The sequence below is a fragment of the Phyllobates terribilis genome, unplaced genomic scaffold, assembly GCF_046119375.1.
Source record: "Phyllobates terribilis strain yellow unplaced genomic scaffold, ASM4611937v1 Scaffold_3__8_contigs__length_932513732, whole genome shotgun sequence".
In the NCBI taxonomy this organism is placed as follows: Eukaryota; Metazoa; Chordata; class Amphibia; order Anura; family Dendrobatidae; genus Phyllobates; species Phyllobates terribilis.
This window is the reverse complement of record NW_027362763.1, coordinates 523,802,937-523,814,684: the sequence shown is the minus strand read 5'-3', so window position 1 is coordinate 523,814,684 and position 11,748 is coordinate 523,802,937.

The window sequence follows — 11,748 nt, the reverse complement described above, 5'->3', positions numbered from 1 at the left end:
AGGCAATACTTTGGGCGTAGTAGCCCAGCTGCGAAGCAAGCTGCATCGCCTGTGTATCTAATAAGAATTTTTAAATGCATCTAGCCTAGGCAGACTGTGGGGACCCCCAACAAAACCCAGATGCTCAGCCCCCCTACCGCCCCCGTTTCCTTGACAATACAATAATGTAACTCTTATAACTGGATGGGTGAGGATCGGTCACAGCTTTATTAACTCTTTATACTCATTCCATTAGAAAGGAATTTTATTTCTAAAATAATTCAGCTTCTTGCAGCATGCCCTGGGTCTCCACACCGGCAAGTTGGCCAACAAGTGTAACTCTCCAACATGTCCTTTCTATTTCCAGGCCACGGAGGATCCTGCGTACTCGTATGCAGGATTCTGACCCCCATCCATAACTCTTAACGCTTCTTCCACTCCGTCCTGGAGTCCTGACAGGAATATGTCCAGTCCAATATCCATTAAGTGAACACCGTCAGGCCGTATGAGGTCTGCTTTATCTCCTTCCAGTTGTCGGTGTGGTATCACTACACCGCCTCTGTCTCTTCTAAATTTTGCCATCCGAATATTTATTACCCGCCTTGTACGTTCGATGGCCGTGATGTCTCGCGCACCTTGCCATACCGCTATCGGCACAATCTATGACCATACTATAGTTAGTTGTGTGAAAAATTCTCTGAAGCGCTCAGTGTCTAGTTTCATTATTGCCATTAGTTATGCGCTCTTGTGATGACCTAGGTCGTTTCCCCCAGCCTGCATAACTAAGATGACCGGACCTCTTGCCTCTCTCCCTACCTTGATTACCTCCATTAGTACCTGTGGCCATAGCAGGCCTCTAATACCTCTCCAGTTGAAATATGTGTTATGAAACTCTAATTTCCTCCCGCCTGGGCGGACTTTCGCCCTTTTTTCTGCCCAATATATGTACGAGTGGCTTATCACCCACACTGTTGGCTTAGCGTCACCTGTAAAAGAAACAAACCACGTTAGGATAACAAGTCCGGTCTTATGTATCTCGCCAAACACGTGGATTGCCATCTCCCTATCCTCTGAACTTCCGTTTCTGACAGTTCTGCTCTTGCCGCTTCCGTGGCCGCGCCTATGCAGAATGAGTGTGTCCCATAATCTTTGGGGTGGTTCCCTGCCGATGTTATGCATTTATTAAATATGGCTTGGAACTGGTATCTTGATAATGGCATTCCATCAATGTGTGATAGGAAGAAATTACTTTGTGATCTGATGGTTAGATATGTTTTTATTATTGTTACCCGACTCAGTGTACCGTTTGTGTGTTGTAGAAGTACCCAAGTGCCCCTGCCCGCTGGAACCGTTTTCGATTGGCGTATGCGTAAACGTATTGCATTATTGGCTATGACTACATCCTGGTGTAATAAGCCTCCACTGGTGGTAATTTTGGATTGAGGGACTAATTCGCTTATGCATAGCGCCCCGAAGAAGGCGATCGCAAATGCAGTAGACAGTAGTGTTGCTTCAAATTGTGAGTGTCATGTTAATGGTGTTAGGGATGTGATGTGAGAAATCAGTTTTAGTGACACGGGACTTGACGTCTACACTCCTGACTTGGCTGACCCCTTTTCCACCCTTTTATGTATTGTCTGATGATGAATCTCTTTGTCACATCTCCCCAATTCAGTAGTTGGAAGTGAAATGCTACTCCGGTCAGACACCGCTGCGCTGACGCCCCTGATATGCCCCTCATCATTAGCTGGTGGAGAAATTCTATGGTCACTTGTGATCTGGCTTGTTCACATTGGTCAACCCGTCTGCCTGCTACTAGTCGTGTCCACTCTTCCCATGCCTTACCATATGCTTGCCACGTCGACGGGGCAACTGACACTCTGATTAATGGCATCAACTATTCGCCACTAGATCCCATAGGGAGGGTGGGCATTGGGGAGGAGCTCTGTGAAAATCTGCCAATTGAATTGTGATAAAGCATTAGCAGCAGCTTTAGACTCCTCAGCATCGTGGCTAGCGTGGAGCCATACATTGTGTTTTAGGCACAGGAATGCTAGCCGGCATAGTAGGCCTAGCACTGGGAGAGATGATGATGCCATCTTATTAATCCAGTGCGCTAGGCTGGTGTTTTTTTTTGTTATGAAGCGTATATTTTTGTTAGCCAGGTGCGCGCCCCATATTTCTTTTGCTACCACTATTGGGAAGAAAAATTATTTTCCGGGCTACATGCAGCTAAAAATTATTATTAATTTCAAAGCTGGTGGAGCTTGGTATAGATGGCCTAATACAATGAGCACCACACACTGCTACAAGCCCAAATATTTTTTCAGAGCTAGATGCAGATAAAAATTATTTTTAATTTGCAACCTGGTGGAGGTTAGTATAGATGGACTAATAGAACAAGTCCCACACACTGCTACAAACCCAAATATTTTTTCAGAGCTAGATGCAGATAAAAATTATTTTTAATTTGCAACCTGGTGGAGGTTAGTATAGATGGACTAATAGAACAAGTCCCACACACTGCTACAAGCCCAAATATTTTTTCAGAGCTAGATGCAGATAAAAATTATTTTTAATTTACAACCTGGTGAAGGTTAGTATAGATGGACTAGTTGAACAAGTCCCACACACTGCTACAAGCCCAAATATTTTTTCAGAGTTAGATGCAGATAAAAATTATTTTTAATTTGCAATCTGGTGGAGGTTAGTATAGATGGACTAATAGAACAAGTTCCACACACTGCTACAAGCCCAAATATTTTTTCAGAGCTAGATGCAGATTAAAATTAGTTTTAATTTGCAACCTGGTGGAGGTTAGTATAGATGGACTAATAGAATGATGCTATGCCCAAAAGGTTTTACTTGGCTAGGTGCAGTAAAAAAATTGTATTCTATACACAGGTGGTGTAGCTTGCAACACAGATAGGCTACTCCACTGACTAACACACACTGCAAGAGGCCAAAAAGGATTTGCTTAGCTAGATTTAGCCAAATGCTGTGAAAACAACTTGCACAGCACTGGCACAGACCTGCCTGGTAAAAAGTGATAGGAACTGATATAATCTAGCCCTCAAAAGGACTGCAATTACAATTAGTCCCTACTCCCAACCTATCTATTTAAGAGCACAGACCTGCCTGATAAAAGTCGTAGGAACTGATGTAACCTAGCCCTCAAAAGGACTGCAATTATAATTAGTCTCTACTCCCAACCTATCTATTTAAGAGCACAGACTTGCCTGATAAAAGTCGTAGGAAATTATGTAATCTCGTCCTCAAAAGGACTGCAATCACAACTATTCCCTACTCCCAAGCTATCTGTAGATTTGTGCGAAAATTAGCTTGAAATTAACACTCAAAGTATAGCGCACACAGCAACAGCGGTGCCGTCTAACATGCAGCTGCAGCAGTGAGAAAATGGTGGCTACGTGGAAAATGGCTGGGTCTTATAGGGCAAGGACATGTGACATACACTGCCAATGACACATGCCCTTGCTTGTGTGAAAAAAAGCACTTCGCTACTTGTGTGCGCTGCTGATAGGCTGACAGATTGCACCTCCCCTCTGTAAATGCGGGAAAGAGAAAAAAAAAATGGAGATCTTCATTATTTATGCAGAGATCCTTCCCCTGCCCCTCCCCCTGCCCCGCTGAACACTCAAACTGCGTATTAACATTAATTTTCAGCATTACTGAGAAAAAATCCAGTTATGATTTTGGTGCACGAACAGTTATCGAACATAACCTCGAACAGCCGAATTTTTTTCAAATCATTCGTGTTCGCCGAACGGCTCGAACACCGCCCAAAACAGCTCGAATTTGAGATTGCCGAACAGTTCAAGTCGAACACCGCTCATCTCTAGTAGCTATGTCTCTTTCCTCATGTGCAGACATTGCAGGACCTTAGGTAACCATTTTTTTAGGGACCACATCACTTTTGAAGTGACTTTGAGGGGCCTACATGCCAGAATATACCAAAAAGTGACACCATTCTAAAAACTGTAGCCCTCAAGGTGCTTGAAACCACATTCAAGAAGTTTATTAACCCTTCACATGCTTCACAGGAACTGAAGCAACGTGGAAGGAAAAAATTAACATTTAACTTTTTTCACACAAATCTTACTTCAGGCCCCAAATTTTAATTTTCTCAAGGATAATAATAGAAAATGGTCCACATAATTTGTTGTGCAATTTCTTCTGAGTAAGCCGACACCCCATATGTGGGGGAAAACTACTGGTCTGAAGAGAAGGAGCGCCATTTGACTTTTTGAACGTAAAATTTGCTTTAATTAGCGGACGCATGTTGCGTTCGGGGAGCCCCTGATGTGCCTAAACAGTAGAAACCCCCCCATTCCCCAAAGTGACACGATTTTGGAAACTAGATCCCTCAAGGATTTTATCAAGGGGTATAGTGAACATTTTGAACACAGAGGTACGACACAGAATTTGATAACATTAGGTCATCATTTTGAATAAGTTGTCATTAGTCTTGAGTGCAAGTGCTCGCTACTTGAGTTTACATCGGGTACTCGGGTATGCACCGAGTATCGCGGGTGCTCGAGTGACATGCCGAGTCCCTGCCCCGCATGTTTCACGGTTTGTAGACACCCAAAAAAAAACATAGGGGAACGCTCGTGTATGCCAGGCAATCCCCGCGTGTTTTTTTTGGCTGTATAACAGCCGCGAAACATGCGGGGCAAGGACTCGAGCACCCACGATACTCGGTGCATACCCGAGCACCTGATGCAAACTCAAGTAGTGAATACTTGCGCTCAACACTAGTTGCCATATCGTCATCATTTTTTTTCTTTACTTTTGAAAAAAAAACAACACAACCCTAACCCTAGCCCTAATCCTAACTGTAACCCTAACCCTAACCCTGGGCTAACCCTAACCCTAACAGTGGGCTAACCCTAGCCCTAACCCTGGGCTAACCCTAACCTTAACCCTGGGTTAACCTTAACCTTTGCCTAACTCTAACCCTGGAATAACGCTAACCCTAACCCTGGGCTAACCCTAACCCTGACAAAAAATATATATTTGTTATTTTACATTTTTTATTTACCTAAGGGTAGTACAAGAGGGGGTTTGCTGTATTTTTTGCTGTATTTTTTTTTATTTGGATCACTGTAATATGGTTTATCACAGTGATCAAAATAAACCAATAGGGAAAATTCCCTGTTGTTGCCAGGCAGATCTCGGCGGGCGCACTTTGCATGTGCCCGCCATTTTTTTTTTCCAGAAGATGCTGGGGAGCCGGGGGACCATCAAGGGGAGATCGGAGGATGGAGGAGGTACCGGGGCACTCGGGGGGGCTTTATTTCTCCCTCCTCTGACATGTATATCATGTCAGAGGAGGGAGAAATTATTGCAAACAGCAGACACACTTTTTTTTGTGATCGCCGCTATTCGGTGAATAACGGCAATCACGTGACAGGAGGCCAGAAAAAATGGCCCTGATCATATTCTTCAGGGTCTCAGCTACCTTCATTTCTCCCATGAAGTCTTCTAATGCAGCTTGTCACATAAGCAATGGCAGCCCGTCCAACATCAGCTTGCACTTGTAGGTGGTGCTTCGACACACAAACATCTTTCTTTGCGCCTTTAATTTCATAACTACAGAGTTTGGCAATGGCCTGATTTGCAATGCAGTTTGAAAAATAACATGCATAAGCATGTCCAATCCACATTAAAAAAGCAGCCATAGAGTGTCTAGGAACCTTCCTACACACTTTTCTTAGACAGGGCTGCTTCTCGGCAGGGTTGGAGGGGCCCACCAAAGAACCGGAGACTCCTCCAGTGGAAAGAACATGACTGAGGTGAAATAAAACTCTCACCAAGAAACAATGTCAGACTGTAGAAAATTGGGCCCATCAGAGGGCCCACTTTTCTCCCCTGCTCAAGAGATCCATAGCAGCTGCAAGGTTTGTGCCTTGAACTCTCCTGAAAGAGAAGCCAGGGCCCACCGGAGGATTTTCCGGTTCTCTGGAGGGCCCGTCCAACCCTGCCGAGAAGCAGCCCTGGCTAAGAAAAATCTTTGTGAAAGTTCCTGTACTCTGTATGGGTGCTTTTTTACTGAGAAGGAAGCTGGAGAACTCACGGAAAACCCTGCAAACACAAGGATAACATACAAATGACATGTAGATGTTGTCCTTGGTGGGATTTGAACCCAGGACCCCCAGTGCTGCAAGGCTGCCATGCTAACCACTGAGCCACAGTGCTGCCCTTGCATTCTCCCAGCTCTGATATATAACATGCTGGAGAAGCTTGCACCTACTACCACCCAGTGTCTTCAGCTCCTTTGTGAGAAACTAATGTTTGGGCAGCCATTCAATCTACCAAATAAAATTGCTGAGGAAATTGTGGATGGCTTCGCTTCTGGTACTGGGTGCTAATATCAAACCACTGGAAATATTCCTAGCTGGTTGGAGCCAAGCTCATTCCCACCGAAAAGTACCAGCAGCAAGCTAAGGAGATGGTGGCCTCTATCATCATGAAGGAGTAAGCTCTTTGTGTAGGAGACCGACCACCACTGCTGTCTAACATTGTGTTGAAGCTTGCAAAGTGTCATGGGTTTACCATGACAGAGAGGAGCCAGAAGACAGCAGCATCTGATTTCTCCCACTCCTGCACTCATTAGAAGCCTTTCACCTTCATACTAATCGGTGCAGATTTCTTTTAACAGTGCAGGGGTTAATCTGCTCAGTTGTGAGATCCTAGAAGATTACCTTCATTTAGGCTCTCAGCAGATTTGTCCCGTGCATCTCCGATACTGTTTAACTCTGTACCCCACCAAATCAGACTTTCGCCTACCGTGGAAACCTTGAAAAGGAAGCTGAAGACCCACTTCTTCTGACAAGCATACAATCTGCGGTAACCGTCGCTCCAGCATACCGCAGCACGACTTGCTGCACCCTGACCTACTGTATCCTTACCCATTCCTTGTAAATTGTTTGTGAATCCTCGCAGGCAGGGTCCTCTCTCCTCTTGTACCAGTCAGTGACCCCTTTTCACATGTAAAGCGCCACGGAAAAAATATCGCTATAATAATAAATAAAAATTAGAGTACTTGTACTCTGGATCAATATGGAACTTTCCTGGTGTCTGCCCCTAATTGGATGTGTTTTGGCACCTTTTGGGCTCTGTTTAAGGTGTTGTGTATGCGTTTGTTTTTGGCCCCCATTGAATCCACTGGCGTTCGGCTATGTTCTGCAAATATTTGACGAATAAATTCGAACGATCGTAATCTGAAACGAATATTGAAACATTCTCTCATCTCTAGAGGTAGTTCCAAAAAATAACATTAAAACAGCATTTTATGTTAAAATTACTGGGCAAGGGGTAAGTTCTACATAAAAGTCTGTCGAGGGAATTTTTACAAAAAAATTAGGATGATAGTAAAGAAAATAGTAATTAGCAGTGTCTGCTAAAAGTGACGTCATGTGGCTCGCCGGGAACTGCAACTTCCTGCCGGAGAGGAGTTGCCATGAAACATGCAGGACTTATGGAAGACAGGGTGAACCCTGTGTAAAAGCACCCCTAATAAATGTGTATAATTATATGTTTATGTGTATTTTTGTAAAAATGTCTTCAAATATGTATATGCCTGTATGTGTATTTATGTGCATGTCTGCATATGTGTGCATTTCTGAGTGTGTGTGCATGTCTGCATGCATGTGAATGTGTTGCATGTGTCTGCATGTGGTTACATGTCTAAATGAAAAAGTTGACAAAGAACACAGGACTGTGTTCGAAACGCGTTGCAATTTTTCTATGTGAGATTCGCCGATACGATATGGAAATTTTAAACTGCGTGGATTCATCTCAATAAATTTTGCTATTTTGGAAGCTGGTTTCCCCTTCCCCTTTTTTTCTACTCAAACACGTGAGGCCACACGTATCCGTGCTTCCCTGCACTTTAAGCCTACAGCAATCAGGTGAGCTGATTATTTTTTATTTTTTCTTTGTGTTAGCCTGAGGCTAGGCTCTTTGGAAGATGTCACAAAGTGCTGGGACGTTATTATAGCATGCTCACTTTGTAGTGAGCGCGTTGCAATTTTTCTATGTGAGATTCGCCGATACGATATGGAAATTTTAAACTGCGTGGATTCATCTCAATAAATTTTGCTATTTTGGAAGCTGGTTTCCCCTTCCCCTTTTTTTCTACTCAAACACGTGAGGCCACACGTATCCGTGCTTCCCTGCACTTTAAGCCTACAGCAATCAGGTGAGCTGATTATTTTTTATTTTTTCTTTGTGTTAGCCTGAGGCTAGGCTCTTTGGAAGATGTCACAAAGTGCTGGGACGTTATTATAGCATGCTCACTTTGTAGTGAGCGGTGACTGTAACGGCTCCTTGCACCGATCCTGTGACAGGAAGCGAATGGCGACAGGGACAATAAAACTTAATTTTCTTCTTGTAGCCAACACTTCACCTACAGATTAACCCTATATCTGCAGATAAATACCATTTCTTGAGGTGACAGGTTCACTTTAAATAGGTTTCCTGGACATTTGTAGGATTTCACTCTGACTCCTAACATTGTGTAATGTCCTGTTAGGATTCAGCTGTTTTCACACTCTCTGCACTCGTCACATTACTGCTCCACATGCAATTTGCATAGAAACAATTACATGCCACCCACTTTACCTTTTCTTCTCTCATTGTTTCAATTGAGAGACGCAGAAGAGAAGTAGGTTGGCACATGATTTTAAATACAGTAGGCAAACTGCATATGGGGCAGTGATGTGACAAGAAGCGCAGAGGGTGTGAAAACAGGCGAATCTTAACAGTATCCTAAAACTAAATCAGAATATATTTTATGATGGTAATAATAAAGTTTACAAATTTTTTTTAAAGGTGGTGTGCAAAAGTGCCTCACTATATAATTTTTGCATAGTCTTCAGCGTTAGTCAACACAGTTTGCTGTTTGAAAAATTAGGCTAAACCATGAGAATAAGATGCAATTTACAATCCACACACTTTTTATTCTGACATGTTTTGTTCCCATATCTCTGTAGTAAGCTTATTTTTTCTACTGCATCTATGCAGTAACCTGGTTCTGTATCTATGTAGTAAGACTTTTTGTCAAAAGTCCTAATCTTTATATTGCACTATTGCCAAAATGTCTTTGGAGCATTATTTTAATAGCTAATAAAAGCTAAATTTTATATTTTGGTATCTAATACTTTATTCGCTGTATCACCTGTATTTTTCATAGGTATAGAACAATGCCAAAGATTTAATTTACTTCTTACATTACATTTACTTCTTACATCTTAGATCACATGAGTGATATTTATTGTAAATTCTACAATAGCTCAGAAACCGGTAAATCCTCACAGCATGCAGTGCATATGTGGTCCCCCTGCGGGTCCAGTTGCCACAGAGGTACTGCATCTCAGTCAGAGGTGTGGTACTCCACTCTCAGGTAAGGAGGGAGTACTACCCGGGACTCACACACCCACATCCAATACACTCCACTTCAGTAGTGAAGGGCGAGATTGCTCCTAAGGGAGAGCACAGTCCCTGGTCCCTAGCTGTAGGGTGGAACTAGGTAGAGGAGGTGGGTGGAGGAATAAGTTCAGTGGCGCACAGAGGGTTGGAGTATAAAAGGAAGTGGTGGAAAGTTCTAGAGAGAGTTCTGCTCAGGGGAGCAAGGGGAGCAGTTCAGTCAGCCTCATGTTCCAGTGCTTGGAGCAGGAGGGGAGCTCAGTCGGGCCCAGTCAGAGAGGCCCAGGAGAAGGAAAGAGGAAAGAAAACAGGAGCAGTGAAGAGGGCTCCAGAGAGACAGAGGGGATTCCAGGGGCACGGCGAGTGCGGATGCCATCCGTGCACCTGAATTCACGCTGATGTGGAGGGATCAGGCCCCAGTAGAAGACTGACCCCAGCCTAGTGGAGTACTTTAAGTCTCAGCTAGCAAACCGAAGGCTGCAGCATTTCAGGTGCTGTAGCCACACTCCACACTTAATCACTGAAAAGGTGGCCATAGAGGGCCAAGGGGACAGACCTGATGTCGCCCGACAGGGCCTGCGGCCACTGGCTTGGGACTCTGAGTGTGATGCACAGGGCAGGAGGGAAAGAGCCAGTGCAGTGAGACGACCTGGAGAGGTACACAGAACGGGGTCCCGTCCAAGTGCATACAGAATAATGGACCCCATATAATGCTCCATACAGAATAATGGACCCCATATAATGCTCCAAACAGAATAATGGGCCCCATATAATGCTGTATACAGAATAATTGTCCCCATATACCACTTCATATAGAATAATGGGCCTCATATAATGCTCCATACAGAATAATGGGCCCCATATAATGCTCAATACAGAATAATGGACCCATATAGTGCTCCATACAGAATAATGGGCCCCATATAGTGCTCCATATAGAATAATGGGCCCTATATAATGCTCCCTACAGAATAATGGGCCCCATATAATGCTCCATACAGAATAATGGGCCCCATATAATGCTCCATACAGAATAATGGGCCCCATATAGTGCTCTATACAGAAAAATGGGCTCTATATAATGCTCCATACTGAATAATGGACCTCATATAATGCTCCATACAGAATAATGGGCCCCATATAATACTCCATGCAGAGTAATGAGCCCCATCTAACAGACCCTATCCTAGGAAAACAAGTGCCAAAATTGTATACTCAGAACACTTCAAGGTCAAGAGTCGTCTCGCGATATCTCCTCCTCTCAGATTATCACCCTTTTGATGAAGCGTTCTGGATCTAAAATCTAGGAAGCTTTTTGCCTGAGGGTCTGATTGCTCGCAGAGAAATCATGTATCTTTATTGAGATTTGTGATAAATTTGATGTAATTTCTTTTTCATTGCATTTTCTTTTAAAAAATATTTTTCTTCCCTTGTGTATTTTATTTTATTGTCAGTTTTTCTGCTTTTTTTTCTATCCAAATTTCCATATTTCTAACCATATGACCTTTCTGTGTTTTGTTCATTGGTCACTAAGTACTACATTGCTCAAAAAAATAAAGGGAACACTTAAACAACACAATGTAACTCCAAGTCAATAACACTTCTGTGAAATCTACCTGTCCAGTTATGAAGCAGCACTGATTGTGAATCAATTTCTCCTGCTGTTGTGGAAATGGAACAGTCAACTGGTAGAAATGATAGGCAATTAGCAAGATACCCCCTATAAAAGGAGTGGTTCTGCAGGTGGTGACCACAGACCATTTCTCTGTTCTCATCCTTTTTGGCTGTTGTTCTGGTCACTTTTTCATTTTGCCATTGCTCTCACCCCTAGAGGTACAATAGCATGAGGCGGTGTCTTTAGTACAACCCACAGAAGTTGCTCAAGTAGTGCAGTTCATCCAGGATGTCACATCAGTGCAAGCTGTGGCAACAAGGGTAGCTGTGTCTGTCAGCACAGTGTCCAGAGCATGGAGCAGATACCAGGAGATGTGGAGGGAGCCATGTGAGGGCAACAACCCAGTAGCAGGACCGTTACCTCCTCCTTTGTACAAGGAGGAGCAGGAGGAGCACTGCCAGAGCCCTGCAAAATGATCTCCAGCAGGCCACAAATGTGCATGTGTCTGCACAAACGGTTAGAAACCGACTCCATGAGGGTGGTATGAGGGCCCGACGTCCACAGATGGGGGTTGTGCTCACAGCCCAACACCATGCAGGACGCTTTGCATTTGCCATAGAACACCAGGATTGACAAAGTCGCGACTGGCGCCCTGTGCTCTTCACAGATGAAAGCAGGTTCACACTGAGCAAATGTGACAGACA